The sequence below is a fragment of the Emydura macquarii genome, unplaced genomic scaffold, assembly GCF_026122565.2.
Source record: "Emydura macquarii macquarii isolate MOO-44397 ecotype Brisbane River unplaced genomic scaffold, CSIRO-AGI_Emac_v2 contig_126, whole genome shotgun sequence".
Classification (NCBI taxonomy): Eukaryota; Metazoa; Chordata; order Testudines; family Chelidae; genus Emydura; species Emydura macquarii.
This window is the reverse complement of record NW_027130263.1, coordinates 123124-139673: the sequence shown is the minus strand read 5'-3', so window position 1 is coordinate 139673 and position 16550 is coordinate 123124. Positions and strand designations below refer to the sequence as shown.

Sequence of the window (16550 nt, the reverse complement as noted above, 5' to 3'; positions counted from 1 at the left end):
AGAACTGAACACTGTGGGACACCACTCAATATGCCCTTCCAGATTGACTGTGAACCACTGATAACTACTCTCTGGGAATGGTTTTCTAACCAGTTATGCACCCAGTAAAACATGAGTAGGAGTAGAGAGGCTATCTCTGTATTTTACACTGTTGCGACCGCGGCTGAAATTCGGCATTCAGTTCTGGTGTCTGCAATTCCAGAAGGATGATACATTGGAGAGTTCAGAGAAGATCCATGGAAATGATTAAAGGATTGGAAAACATGTCTTATACTGATAGACTCAAAGAGCTCAATCTACTATTCAGTTAAGAAAGGTTTAGGAGTGACTTGTCCATAAAGTCTGATATCTACATGGGGAACAAATATTTAATAATGGGCTCTTGAGGCTAGCAGAGAGAGTCTAACATGGTCCAAATGTTGGAAGTTGAAGCAAGACAAATTCAGACCAGAAATAAGGCATAATTTTTTGACGGCGAGGGTAATTAACCATTGGAACAATTCACCAAGGGCCATGGTGGATTCTCCATCACTGACAATTTTTAAATCAAGACTGGATTTTTTTAAAAAAAGATCTGAACTTTGGAGAAGTTCCATGGTCTCTTTTAATCAGCAGCACAGACTGGATGATCACAATGGCTGTCTCTGGCTTTGGAATCTATGGCACTTCTGAAGGAAATTAACAGGAAGAGGTAAATAGCTGGGAGGATCCTGTTTTCAGGTGTAGATCCAAGGTCTGGTCTGCTGTATCCAGAGGTGCAGAGAGATGCTCTGGCAACCTTCAGTCTGTGAAGACAAACTGTGTGTTGGCTTTGATCTTATGAAAGTGGGAATCTCAGACACCCTGGTTGAAAATGCTGGGCAAAGGACTTTGGATGAGCTATCCTGTAGGAGACAGGGAAATACCTTGTAAGTTAAGTTTAGGCTCTAAGAAGCATGTTATGATTTTGTTTTCTATGGTAACCATTTGTTTCCAATATTCTGACTTTGAAACCCCTGTTCGTTGCTCATAAACCTATTCGTGTTTTCACTATGCAAAGATCTAAGTGCTGCATGTAAAGAAGAGTGGAGATCCTGAGCTGAATTTTGCAAGCTGGTGGATACCATTCTTTTGGGAGTTGTGCATTTGAGAGGACTGTGAGTGTCCAGTGGAAGAGGGTCTGGGCACTCCATAATGATGCTCAGAATGCTCAGGGGTTGTTTTTTTGCCTATAGAGATAGGATATAGAGTGACCTAGACAAATTGGAGTTTTGGCCTAAAAGGCATCTGATGAAGTTCAACAAGGACAAGTGCAGAGTCCTGCACTTAGGATGGAAGAATCCCATGCACAGCTACAGACTGGGGACTGACTGACTAGGCAGCAATTTTGCAGAAAGGGACGTGGGGGTTACAGTGGACAAGAAGCTGGATATGAGTTAACAGTGTGCCCTTGTTGCCAAGAAGGCTAACGGCATATTGGGCTGCATTAGTAGGGACAGCAGATTGAGGGGAGTGTTTATTCCCCTCTGTTTGGGACTGGTGAGGCTACATCTGGAGTATTGTGTCCAGTTTTGGGGCCACCACTACAGAAAGGATGTGGACAAATTGGAGAGTCCAGGGGAAGGCAACAAAAATGATTAGGCACTGGAGCACATGATTTAATAAGAGAGATTGAGGGAACTGGGCTTGTTTAGTCTGCAGAAGAGAAGAGTGAGGGGGGATTTGATAGCGGCCTTCAACTACCTGAAGCGGGGACTCTGGGGAGGATGGAGCTAGGTTGTTCTCAGTGGTGGCAGATGACAGAACAAGGAATCATAGAATCATAGAATATTAGAGTTGGAAGGGACCTCAGGAGGTCATCTAATCCAACCCCCTGCTCAAAGCAGGACTAACTTCAGCTATATTATCCCAGCCAGGGCTTTGTCAAGCTGCAGCTTAAAAACCTCTAAAGATGGAGATTCCACCACCTCTCTAGGTAACCCATTCCAGGGCTTCACCACCCTCCTAGTGAAAAACTTTTTCCTAATGTCCAACCTAGACCTCCCCCCCTGCAACTTGAGACCATTGCTCCTTGTTCTGTCATCTGCCACCACCGAGAACAGCCTAGCCCCATCCTCCCTGGTCTCAAGTTGCATTGGGGGCGGTATAAGTTGGATATTAGGAAAAAGTTCTTCACTAACACTGGAATGGGTTACCTAGGGAGGTGGTGGGATCTCCATCCTTAGAGGTTTTTAAGGCCCAGCTTCACAAAATCCTGACTGGGATGGTTTAGCTGAGGTTGGTCCTGCTTTGAGCAGGGGGTTGGACTAGATGACCTTCTGAGGTCCCTTCCAACCCTAATCTTCTATGATTCTATTGTTACCCTGTACAGAGAAAGTGGGGAAAGAGGATTGCTTGCATTGCAAAGGCTGATGGAGTGAGGGAGCTGACCCCCTGCAGGCATACACAACTCCCTGATGCTAAGGTTATGTGAGAGCGAGGTGCCTCATAACCCTGAATCCCCCAGGGAAGCATCATAGTTAGGCACCTAGTGAGGTTTTCAAAAATTCCTCAACACCTAAAATTTACTGATTCCAATGCTTATGAAAATCAGGAGATTGGCTTAGAAATCATGTGTTTGTTATTGTGTTAATTTTATTTCCTTCTGGTTTCTGAGCCTTTAAGGCTGGACTTGTGTCATGTTCTCAAGCTTTTCTACAATGTCACGAGAGCTAGAAGCTTACTTTAAAACAAAACAAGAAAAAAAAAGATAAATAGTAATAAAAAAGCTGAGATTCTCCTCTGATCTCCTGCCTCCATGAGCTGGGGCGATTACATTCAACGTTAAAGCTGGTGAAAATCATAATAGAATAGAAAGAGTTGGCAGTAGAGTGATCACTGACCTTCCATTCCCCGGGACAGCAGCTGAGATTCATTCACCCTTCCTTTCCTTAGCTCGAACTCCTAACAGGACACTTCATGGGGACAAAGCACAAAGAGCCCTCTGCCAGGTAACCACAGAGAACTCTGTGGGGTTGAACCTCACTTCAGCAACATACACTGCAATGCTCTGCCTGTCTCTGATACGCTGTTAAACTTTACAAGAATTTCAAGTCAAATTATTTGCAAATGTACGATTACGGATTTAGCGCCCTCTCTAAATTCTCCTGGGAGAAATGTTACAGTGGACTTCCCTTTGTCCTTTCCTGTCCTTGCACTGCACACCACCAAGCCTGGGGTTTTCATAAGAGACAAGAGAGTTAGAAACTCAGATTCCAGTCCCTTAGGCTGATTTCTAAATCCGGACTGAAATATCAAAGTAACAAATGTTGGACCACGTGTACAACATTTCCTCACAATTCTACTGCACCTCTGCTACAGACTACACTGTGAGAGCCCGGCCTGACATACTTGGCTCATGTGACAACATCTTACTTGGGCATGTTGTGCCACTGAAGAGAATTTGACTCCTCACATAAGAAAGGAAGACGTGTCTGCTCTGGGACAGCAGGATCCAGCCCTAGATCACTGGAGCAGGACCTTTCAGTCATGCAACACAGTCATCCCATGGACAGGGAAGAACTCCTCTGGGCCCGGCAGACTGGTTTTATCAGGTCTGTTGTTTGGGCCATGTGTGTTGCAAACCCAGCAGCAGCTCCCCATACAGCGGAGAGAAATTCCCTCAGGCGTAGCATCGGGGGACTCAACCTTCTCCTGCAGAGGATACAAATGTGAGGAGGTGAGGGCGCTGTCAACAGAGACGACAGGCTCCAAAGGTGATCTCGGCACCTGCTTATCTCTTCAGGGCGAAGCGGGTCTGTTTCCCAAAAACCCAACTGCTGGAGAGAAGAGAGAGAAGAACCTGAATCCTGCTCACCAAGTGCATCGATTTGAGGCAGATGATCCTGTGGTCTCAGGTATGCGTTATCCCTCCTGCTGCTGCTGCTGCCATGTGCTGAGACAGAGACGGAGTGTATGGACCCCAGGCTCTTTCGGCCATTAAAGGGTTTATAGGGGCTGACTGGTGGCCTCTCAACAGCTGCGGAGGACTGGCAAGGTGGGCTGGTGGCTAGAGCCTGAGGGGCTGCTGAGAAGAGCTGCGGGTGGGCCAGGAGCTGCCCCTGAAGTCAGACTTCCAGTGGAGAAGGACCAGAATGTGAGACTGGGAAATGCTTCCAGAAGCAGCCAGGGAGTGGGGGTAACTGATTCCCGCTGCTCCAAGCAGGGCTGAAACACAGCACAATGGATGGGCTTCGGTTCCCCTCCTGCCTCCAGCAGAGGAGACAATGGGGACTTGAGAGCACAGAGGTCAAGACCCTGTGGGGGCCTGGAGCTGTTGACCCTTCTCTGGGGTCTTGGGATTTCTATTTCACCAGACTTTTTATTACCCTAGAAGGGGGGAATCTATTAGACCTCTGGCTGGCATCATAACCAGAATCTGCCACACAGAGCTCAATGGTTCTTGTTGGGTTGGAGTCAGAACTAGCTCCACACGCAGCCCCGCGGTGAGAGATGGGCTGAAGGCAATCCCAGCCATGCACACAGCACTATCAAAGGGCTGCGTGATCAGCAGTCAATGTGGAATCGCTTTCCCCCAGTGATGGCAGTCAGTGTTTATAGTGCCCTGTAACCATTGAAGAGACTGCAGCAGAGAGGGGAAACGTTTGGCTGTAGATCGTGTCATTTGTCTGGGCTGGAAGCTGGAACAGAATTATAGACACTAAGGACCAGAAAGAAAAACTCTGTCCCCTCCAGCCCCTCTCTGCCAGCACCGGAATGACCCCTGATGTACACCACTTAGTGCTGGATCCCCTTACTCCTGCAGTAATCCCAACCACAAGACGCATGGGGATTGTTAGGCTGGACCAGACACAAGGTCCAGCTTGCCCAGTCTCCTGTCTCTGAGAGTGGCTCATGCCAGATGCTGCAGACCCCTGCAAAATGTGGGACATTCTGCCCCCACATTAGGTCCCATCCCAATCTCTAATAGTTAGAAATTGGTGCAAGCCCTGAACGATGAGGTTTAATATCACTTCCGGAATTGGGGTTATCATGAACGGTGAGAACTCTGGATGTTCTTGTGATTTATATAAATGTCTTGTTCCTGTCTGAAGTTCCCTAAGTTCTTGACTGAACAACTTCCTGCCGCAGTGAGCTCCACTGTCTAACTCACAGGCTTGCAAGCAAAACAATTTCACAGACTGATGTGTCTCAGTCACGCTGAAATTATCCCCTCTGAATTTTCCCTTTCTTTATTTCATCCCTTTACTTCCATATATAGGCTCTGTTAATTCTATCAATTAATTCCTAGGACATTTGCTGACATTTGAAAGTTGTTTCTCTTAATCATGAAGAAATTTACACTTTTTCAAATTGTCGGTGATTGTTTTTAAAACCCTGGCTGCAGTAAAAGAAATAGCATAAATGCCTCTCACATTTTTTCACTTCATTTTATTCCTTTTTCTTTTTGCCACTCAGCAATTTTCCAAATCTTCCGCAACATGTGAAACAGTGCAGACTTTAATTTCCCCTCTTACTTTTGCAATTCTTTCCAAGTTGTGGAAGGTCAGAGTGGGAAAAGGAAAAAAAGAGAAAAAGGAAATGTGAAAAAAAAAATCCAGACCCTTAGATGTGTTGGTTGGCATATTTTCAGAATCATGTAAGTTTATATCCCTTGTAAATGTACAACTTTGCTCCTGTGGATGTTAATGGAGATGGTAATTTAGACTGTCACTAAGCTGTTTGAATCAATAGTATTCTTTGACCAAGAAACCCAAAAATTAATACATGATGGTCACAGCAGTATAAAAACTGATCTGTATGGCACAGTTCAGTCAATCGATTGCCAGCCTAAAGGGGCATAGGAAGCACAGTTTTGAACTGGCAAAATCTCATTCGTGGAGCACTGAATTTTGTGTTGGGGGTGAGAGAAGCTCTCAAAGTCCAAATCAAAGCAATATTCAGGGTTTGTCACCGCAGCTGGCGACTCTGGTGTGCAGGGAATCCAGTTCTCTTACCGCTAGTTGCCAGACTCTTCAGGGGACCTGCATATCCATGGCAAACCACGAGCATCGGCTCTTTGGAGAAGATTCTGCAGAGCAAGGCTTACTGTATTGTTAATCAGATGCATTAGGGTCTTTACACAAATCCGAGTTTGGCTTAGCAGCACATTTGTGTTTCAGTTATGCTCACTTTTCTTTCTCTCATTGACAGAGCTGAGCAAATCAGTTGGGTTTTTTCAGTTCATGTGCAATTTTTAAAAATAGTATGTATCTATATTGTTTTGGCTCAAGCCATAAAACACTTGTCAGATTGAAAAAGAAAAAGGAAGTTGAGCTGAGACAAATCGAAATGCTCCAACATTACCGAAATGGAACATTTCCAGTGCAAAGGTTTCAGTAATGCTGAAACAAAAAGACAGTCTCATTTTGTCCCAGCAAATTGTGTTTTGAGAGTCAGGCATTTTGACAAGAGCAAAGCAAAGGACTCCCAAAGAAACAGAGGAGGTGGAAGTGGTTAAATTGGAATAGGAACTCGACCATATCCTAGGTAAGTGCCCTGTGCTCTGGGGACACGTTGTCCCTGACCCAATGACTATCCCTTGGCGTTCATAGTCTTTCATAATAACAACAAATAGTAATTTCTCCAGAGCAGGAGAGTAAAGGCTGGTCTACATTACAAAGCTAGGTCTGCTTATCTCAGGGCTGTGAAAAATGCCATGCAGTGTATGATGTAGTGTTAGTAAATACAAACCTTTTCAGTACTCATTCTTGTATATTAAATTCACTTACATATTAACTATTACCCCAAAATTGTTATGGTTTTAGGAAAGAGTGTTTAAATTCTTAGGCCCAGAACACTGGCTCTAAACATGTGAGTGACCTGTATTCAGGAATTGTATATGATTGAGTGTTGGGCTGTATTTAGTTATTCTCAGCATCTTCAGATCTGTGGAAATCCAGGTGTCCAGGGAACAGAATCTCTAAACTACTAAAAATGTCTACTGAAGTATAAATAAAACTCTGTGATAGATAGGGGATCCTGCTTATGGCAGTTATTTTCTGTAATGGACCAGGTGATCTAAAACGGAACATTTAATACAGATGGGTTCTGTAAGGAATAAAACAATGACCTATTGAAAGATGGTTTTACCTTAATAAGAATTATTGGGTTTCTCAATTGTCAGTAATAATGGTGGGATAGGATTACCTGTAGCTTATCAATCTATAACGATACCAAAAAAGAAATTCCATATGTAATTAGGTAAAATTAAAATGTCAAAAACTGAACACATGGTGAAATTAACCATGGGAAAGTAATTTTCCCTCCAAAAAGGGGTTTCTTTGTGTTAAAACAGGTAATAAGACAGAGGTGTCAGGAATTCGATGGGGTGTACAAACTGCTGGCCTGCACGAGGTACAGAGGAGAGAGACACAGAGGTCAATTCTTTACATTGCCTCTTGTGGTGTAATTATTCTTTCTGTGTTCTGTATAATGCTGTATCAATCTTTGATTAAATAATTCCGCTGGAGCTGTCATGTGACAAACATGCAACAGACCCAAGTCCTGCTGTGGGCAGTGCTAGGTCACTGGAAGAATTTTTCCATCAACCTGGCGGCTTGCCTCTTGGAGAAGTGGATTTACAACAGCGACAAGAAAACACCTTCCATTGCTGAAGGACGTGTCTATGCTGCAGCGGCAGCGCTGAACCATGTAGTGTTTCTAGTGTAGACGTAGCCTTGGAATGATTTCACAGCTGGGCTGTTCATCATCACGGTCCATGTATGGATGCCACTACCCCACTTTGTGTTTTGAAGCCAGTATTTGGGGTGGTGAACTGACGGACAGAGGGCCTTTGAACGTTAATGCTTTTAAATTGATAATCTTATTGAGTGTAACCCAAGATGTATTCTCATTATATTGTAGGGTTTGTTTTATCTCCCCCAGGTACAATCCATGGCAGACACAGAGTGGGGAAATCAAACGACCATCACTGAATTCATCCTCCTGGGATTTGGGCATCTCCCTGAATTGCAGTTTCTTCTCTTCCTGCTGTTTCTAGTAATCTACGTAGTGTCAGTGGTCGGGAACATCTTCATTATTGATCTCGTTGTGGCTGATCAGCATCTTCACACCCCCATGTGCTTCTTCCTGGGAAACTTGTCCTGCCTGGAGATCTGCTACACCTCCACCATCCTGCCGAGGATGCTGGCCAGTTTTCTGACTGGAGACAGAACCATTTCTGTCCATGGTTGTATGACACAATTTTATTTTGTTAGTTTCTTTGACGCTACCGAGTGTTATCTCATAGCTGCAATGTCTTATGACCGGTATTTAGCAATATGCAAACCACTGCATTATGCAGCCCTTATGAATGGCAGTTTATGCCTCCAGTTAGCAACTGGGTCTTGGATAAGTGGGTTTCTGGCTGGCACTATATCAGTGTCCTTCATGTCACCATTACCTTTCTGTGGTCCCAGTAAAATTGATCATTTCTTCTGTGAATCTACGCAGATAATAAATCCCCACTGCAGTGACACCGACCAGCTAGAGGTTCTAATTACCGTTGTGGCTGCTATATTCATAGAATCATAGAATATTTGCATTAACCATTTGCATTAACCCTGATTTCCTATGTTTGTATCATCTCTACTGTCCTGAGAATCCCTTCCACCACCGGGAAGCATAAAGCATTTTCAACATGCTCCTCTCACCTCCTTGTGGTGACCATCTTCTATGGGACCCTGATCATCATGTATCTGCTACCAAAAAACCCCACACTGAGGGACTGAACAATGTCTTCTCTGTCTTCTACACAATTATGACTCCTTTGGCCAATCCCTTCATATTCAGGAACAAAGTGGCCAAGGAGGCCCTGAGAAAAATTGTCAGTAAATGGCTAGATTTTATGAGAATTAAAAAATCTCACACTTTTTTCTATGGCAAAATGGTGATGAGGACAGCTTATTTAATGTTTAATACTCAGCTGTTGCATCACCCTTTTTTCTCGCTAGTTCTTTGGTGAGGTACACTTATCATATTTCAGGGTGTGCAAAGATTTGAAACTGGAAGAGGAATGAGCATCAGAATATGATTGACCAGTATTTTACTTGCTGGATGTTGGTAGATAAAGATAGTGTGGTGAATTCCACACACTGTAACCAATTTAGAATATAAAGGGAAATTATTATTTAGGGCTAGGTCCACAAAGGAATTTAGGAAGCAGAACACCTAAGTGCTAGCGTCTTGCCAGCCAACGGAACCTTCGTCCTGCGATTCAGAACCCAGGCTCGCTATGTAATGGACAGGGAGACTGGGGCCTCGTCTTCATTATAGAGTGTTGTCGATGAAAGTTATGCTGGCGATCAAAAAGCTCTATAATTCCATCACTCCTTCAAATTCACACAACACTCCCTCTGTAGACGGAGTGCATCCACCATTGGCATTCTAGCAGTGACAGTCAGAGCAGTGCACTGTGGGTAGCTATCCCACTGTGCAACTTGCCACTTTCTGCAGCGAGGAGTTGTGGGAAGACAGAGTGGATCGCAGTGCATCATGGGTTCAGGCTCCACATCCCATAATGCATTTTTCCATCCCATCATTCCATGGGTTTCAGACTTTTTGTTTTGCAGCATTTCTCAACAGCTCCTGATTCCTGCAATCTCTGTCTGAAAGGATAAATCCTGAACTACTTTCCACTCTTATGAACACATCAGGGATGGTCATGCAGTATATCCTGAACTCCCAATCTCAACAGGAATCAGAGGTGCCTGGCCTGCTGTGTGCCATGGAAAGAAACAAGACCAGATTACTTTTGGCATTCTAGGAGCAGCTGCACATGGTACACAATTGTTTTGGGTGTGGGAAACAAGCATCAAGGGTGGGATCACATCATTATGCAGGTCTGGGATGAAGAGCAGTGGCTGCAGAATTTTCAGATGCAGAAAGCCACATTCCTGGAACTGTGTGTGGAGATCGCCCCAGCACTGCGGTGCAAGGAGACCAAAATGAGAGCTGCCCTCTCTGTGGAGAAGTGTGTGGCGATCGCCGTGTGGAAGCTGGCAATTCCAGACTGCTACCGGTCAGCCATGAATCAGTTTGGAGTTGGGAAGTCCACCATTGGGGCTATGTTAATGCAAATGTGCAGGCCCATTAATCTCATTCTGCCACCAAGGAATGTGACTCTTGGAAATGTCTGTAAAATAGTGGAAGGCTTTGCAGCAATGGGATTCCCTAACTGCTGCGGGGTGAGAGACGGCATGTGTATTCCAATTTTTGGCTCCAGACCATCTTGTGATGTAGTATGTCAATAGAAAGGGATATTTCTCTATGGTGTTGCAGGTGCTTGTGGATCATTGTGGGTGTTTCACTGACATCAACTTGGGTAGGTGCATGATGCTCACATCTTCAGGAACACTGGCCTATATAGAAAGCTGTGAGCAGGGACTTTCGTTCCAGAGCAGACAATTTTATTGGGGAATGTTGAAATGCCCATAGTGATCCTGGGAGATCATAGAATCATAGAATATGAGAGTTGGAAGGGACCTCAGGAGGTCATCTAGTCCAACCCCCTGCTCAAAGCAGGACTAACCTCAGCTAAATCATCCCAGACAGGGCTTTCTCAAGCCTCAGTTTAAAAAACCTCTAAGGATGGAGATTCCACTACCTCCCTAGGTAACCCATTCCAGTGCTTCACCACCCTCCTAGTGAAAAACTTTTTCCTAATGTCCAACCTAGACCTCCCGCCCTTCAACTTGAGACCGTTGCTCCTTGTTCTGTCATCTGCCACCATCGAGAACAACCTAGCCCCATCCTCCCTGGAACCCCCTTTCAGGTAGTTAAAGGACGCTATCAAATCCCCCCTCATTCTTCTCTTTTGCAGACTAAACAAGCCCAGTTCCCTCAGCCTCTCCTCATAAGTCCTGTGCTCCAGCCCCCTAATCATTTTCGTTGCCCTCCGCTGCACTCTCTCCAACTTGTCCACATCCTTTTCGTAGTGGGGGGCCCAAAACTGGACACAATATTCTAAATGCGGCCTCACCAATGCCGAATAGAGGGGAATAATCACTTCCCGTGACCTGCTGGCAATGCCCCTCCTAATGCAGCCCAATATGCTATTAGCCTTCTTGGCAACCAGGGCACACTGCTGACTCATAGCCAGCTTTTTATCCACTGTTACCCCCAGGTCCTTTTCTGCAGAGCTGCTGCCTAGCTCGTCGGTCCCCAGTCTATAGCTGTGCATGGGATTCTTCCTTCCTAAGTGGAGGACTCTGCACTTTTCTTTGTTGAACCTCATTAGATTTCTTTTGGCCCAATCCTCCAGTTTGTTTAGGTCACTCTGTATCCTATCCCTACCCTCCAGGGTATCTACCACTCCCCCCAGCTTAGTGTCGCTCCTCATATAAAACTTTGCAAACTTGCTGAGGGTGCAATCTACCCCATCCTCCAGATCATTAATAAAGATGTTGAACAAAACCGGCCCCAGGACCGACCCCTGGGGAACTCCGCTTGTGACCGGTTGCCAGCTAGACATGGAGCCATTGATCACTACTCGTTGAGCCCTATGCTCTAGCCAGTTCACTATCCATTTTATAGTCCATTCATCCAACCCATACTTCTTTAACTTGCAGATAAGAATACTGTGAGAGACAGTATCAAAAGCTTTGCTAAAGTCAAGGTATATCACATCCACTGCCTTCCCTACATCCACAGAGCCAGTCACCTCATCATAGAATGCAATCAGGTTGGTCAGGCATGACTTTCCCTTGGTGAATCCGTGTTGACTGTTCCTGATCACCTTCCTCTCCTCCAAATGCCTTAAAATGGATTCCTTAAGGACCTGCTCCATGATTTTTCCAGGGATTGAGGTGAGCCTGACCGGTCTGTAGTTCCCTGGATCCTCTTTCCTCCCTTTTTTGAAGATGGGCACTAGATTTGCTTTTTTCCAGTCCTCAGGGACCTCCCCTTGTTGTCACGAGCTTTCAAAGATAATTGCCAATGGATCTGAAATCACCTCAGCCAACTCCCTCAGCACCCTCGGGTGCATTGCATCTGGCCCCATGAACTTGTGTATGTCTAATCCTTCTAAATAGTCTTGGACCTGTTCCTTCAGCACTGCGGGATGTTTGCCTCCTTCCCATTCTGTGCCACCCAGTACAGTTGTCTGGGAACTGATCTTGTCTATGAAGACAGAGGCAAAAAAGGCATTGAGTACCTCAGCTTTCTCCACATCCTCCGTCACTAGGTCGCCTCCCTCATTCTCTAAGCGGCCCACATTTTCCCTAATCTTCCTCTTGTTGGCAACATGCCTGTAGAAACCCTTCTTGTTCCCCTTCACGTCCCTTGCTAGCTGCAACTCCAATTGCGCTTTAGCCTTCCTGATTTCATTCCTGCATGTTCGAGCAGTGTTTTTATAATCCTCCCTAGTCATCTGACCAAGCTTCCACTTCTTGTAAGCTTCTTTTTTGCATTTAAGTTCACCAAGGACATCTTTGTTAAGCCAAGCTGGACTACCATATTTGCTGTTCTTTCTGCACATCGGGATGGTTTGTTCCTGGGCAGTCAACCCCTTGTAGAAGCAACCAGTCTTCAACACAATACCAGAGTGACAGTTTGACTAACTAGCTCTCTGGTATGCCTGCCTCAGCTCCTTGATATTTGCATTGCATGGATGTGTGTCCCATCCGTAGACCTTCTCCAAAAGGCCTTTAGAAATCTGACTATAGGTATAAAAGTTTGTATGGCTGGAGCAGAGCTGGCACTGCACAGCTCCTTGCCTCACAGACATGGCAGTTCCAACAGCTTTGATGTGCGCCAAGAGGGAGAGGTTTTGCTACCTCGAGCTGCCATGGCCAGCTGTTATGTGAGCTCTCCACGCCAAGCAAACAGGAAGTGGAATTGAAAGATGTCCCGAGATTTTAAAGGGGAAAGGGTGCATGCCTGTGTACCTGGGTTCCGGGCAGTGGAGTTCGAACTACTGACCAGAGCGGTCAGAATGGACTTTGTGAGACACCTCCTGGAGACCATTTATGGTGACATAACCAAGTGCAGGGTCTACACTGACACTTCGTCGATATAACTTTTCCGCAAAAAGCTCTACGCCTCTCCTCGAGGTGGTTTTCTGTTGTCGGCAAAGCAGGAGAGTTGTGTCTACGGGAGAAGCATTGCAGTGTGTACACCTCCACCAGTTTGTTCATGAAAGCTGACTTTTGTTGAACAAACTCTAGCGTAGACCAGCCCTTTGGTAGATAAGAAAGATATCCAGAGAAGTGAAGAGGTGAGGAGCCATCTAAGCTAGCTAATAGGAAATGGCAACTAGAGGGATGTTCCTTAAAACCCACATACCCCATGAAGTGAGGCATATTTCTACTTGGGAGTCTCACTTGTGAATCCCAGGGTGTGGGAGACCAAGGTTCACATCACCCCTCTGACTTATGTGGAGCAGGGATTTGACCTTGGGTTCCCCCCTCAGGTGCACACCCTACCCCCTGGACCGCAGAGTCATCCTCTCGAGCCCATTGCATATTTAGTTATTTTGTACACAGTGGAACAGCTTCAAGAGGTGATTTTGAGAGAGCCGCACATCAGAATGTCACATGAACCAGTGGTTAGAGAAGTGGGAAACTTGCGATAAAATGCCTGCTCCATGTTTGGAGTCTGTGTTTGCATGGAGAATTGAGTTTATATCTCTCACATCATGGGTGAGTGCCCTACCCACTGGGCTCAAGGTTATCCTGGAAGACTGGCGTGGTGCCTATATGCTGAACTTAGGTGCTTGAGTCATTTTGTGGACATGGCCACTAAAGCCTACATTCACAAGTGGCTTAGGAACACAAATCTCATTGAAATGCAATGGATCTGTATCACTCTTCAAAGTGGGGTCAGGCTCCTAAGTCACTTAAGGCCAGATTTTTAAAGATAATTTGGTGCCTAGTGGGAATTTCAAAAATATCTAGGCACCCAGCACCCCACAAATGGATTTAGGCACGTAGGTGCTTCTGAAAATCCCACTGATTTCTAAATACTTTACAAAACTGGCTCTTAGGCACTTTTGAAAATTGTATCCCTGGACTTAACCTGTCTTGGACTATTTAGCATGGTGGCTAATGTGACTCAGGGACCTCTGCCAACTGGCAGAAGGCACAGGGATGCATAGAATTTTACAGGGATCCCTTGGGTTGGGTTCACCAGAGGGAGGCACATGAGGCCTCTACTGAGAGCCAGTAGACAAATGGTCACCATAATCACTGTGAAATGTGTGCACAGATAATATCTGAGGTGCGATGTGTCTGTACCGGGGATTATGTTCTCAAAACCTTGGAGTTAAGACAGGGCACAAGAAGGTGACTCACCTTGGAAATGTTCCTTTCAGATAAGATACGTCTCTCCCTGTCTGGCCATCTGAGTAATGTACGCCTCACAGAGGAGGCCTATTTGTGTATTGAGCTGTGTCAAAATAACACTGGAAAATCCACAAGACAGAAAATCTGCAGGAAGAAAGAAAACAACAGGAGGGAGACAAGCCAATGGTGTGGTGTGTTTGTCTCATAAAAGGAGGGTCCTAGCCAGCCCTGCTGTGATGCGCTGCAAGGATTTTGGATGAGCAATATTCTACAGACATGAGTGTCTTGTAAATTCAGTCTGTGCTCCATGTAGCCTGATTTTAAGTGTATTAGTTATTTAATAGGGTTATAGGTTTGCCAATTGCTTGGATTAGAAGGTTCTTGTCCTAAATCAGGCTCCAGAAGAATTTTGTAAGGACTCCCAAGTGTACAACAGGAAGTTTCTTAGTGATAACCAAATGTGTACAATTTTATAAGTTTTATTAAGATAACATAAAATGATAGACAAATAACCAATATAGAAACTGAACAATCAAATGAATAATGGATAATACAATCTCAAATTTAAAGACTCATATGATATATATATATTGATGATATGCTTTGGATTATTATACTCACGCCCTTCCCTGGTTGAGAGAGATGATTGATTCCTCAACTCTTGAACAGAGGGGTGAAATAAGCACTGCTAGAGAGCTAAGAACTATAAACTAAGACTACAAATAAGACTATAAAATAAGAAGGAAAATCCTAACACAAACTAAAGAAACTTCAAGCAAGAGTAGATGACGATAGCACCAAATAGCATGATCTTCCCCTTCTTTTACCCCAAGAATATGGGTCCTCCTTCTAAGTCCATATTTGGATTGTCCGCCCCCAAATTATTGGTGTATGCATACTCTATAGGCTGGTAGGTTCATGAATATTAAGGATATCAATGACATTTTACTTCCCACTTCAAAGATTCCATTACCTCACCTTTTATGCCTGACATCATTACTTTCAACACTTGTCTAGGCCAAAGGTCCCAAGTATATGTATGCTAACTGCGAACTCATTTAGGACAAACATGACTATATATGCCTTGTTTTTGCTATACTGTCAACACTTTCAACACTAGTTCCCGAATATGTGCATAATAATTATAACGTAGCTGTCATTCAGGATATCCTGTAAGGTACCTTGCATTACAGCAAAATATATATAAATGTATAATTCTATTATAATCACACAATCATACTTAAATCTATAAGAAAAGATATCTATCTCTATATAATGCAAGCAAGCAGGCTAGTTTTATAGGCTACAGCCAGGAGGTGGGTTATGATTTTATGTAATATGTAACCATTTGTTTCCAAGAGCTCTGGTTGCTACCACTTGTGTTTTGTTAAATAAATTTATATTTTTTCACTCTACACATCTCTAAGAGCTGTACGGCAAGGGGAGCAGTGCTCAGAGGTGGAACTGGGAAGGTGGGGTGCACTGTTTCTTTCGAAGCCGAGACTCTGTAGACACCATGAGTGTCCAGTGGATCAGAGCTGGCCATACCAGGGGGATGCTCAGCGGGCTCGAGGGCTGGCATGTGCCTCTTGCAACCTCTAGAGAAAGTGCGGCGCCTGTGAAGGCCTAGAAGGAAGCACTTGTTCCTCTCAGGCCTGTGGAGTTGCAGAGCTGAACCACGGCAGGTACCAACCAGGCTGTCCCGTGCTGAGGGCAGGTGGTAGTGAGGCACCTCACAGCCCTGGGTGCTCACAGGAGTGTCACTACCAAACCAAACAATAAATAGATTTCTTTCTCACCCAAATGAGGTTTTTTTCCTGGTTTTTCCTCACTGAAAAAAAGACTGAAAAAAAATGCCATTGGGGATGAATGAAACCCTTTCAGTGTGAATTCCGAACAACATTTCAAGACATTTCCAATTTTTTTTTCAGGTTTTGAGGGGTTTTGGCCAAAACTATTCACCAGATTTGACCCAAATCTGTGAATAGTTTGGCAGATTTACTATTCACTGAAAAAAGGTCTCCAAATTCCACCCCTGGGCCATAAATGACTCTATCTGCCTGGGTAATTAAATGTGACAAGGTAGATGAGGTCATATCTTTTATTGGACCAACTTCTGTTGGTGAAAGCTGGTCTCTCTCGCTAACAGAAGTTGGTCCAATCACTCACTTTGTCTCTCCCCATCCTAGGACTGGCATGGCTATGACGACACCGCACACAACGAGTAATTCACTCTACATGGACCCTGGG

At 44.7% G+C, this 16550-nt stretch overlaps 1 pseudogene; it reads left to right on the top strand.

The window, feature by feature from the left end:
* The first annotated feature begins 7914 nt into the window (after positions 1–7914).
* LOC137150257 (olfactory receptor 10A4-like) lies at positions 7915–8983 on the top strand (annotated as a pseudogene).
* The last annotated feature ends 7567 nt before the right edge of the window (positions 8984–16550 follow it).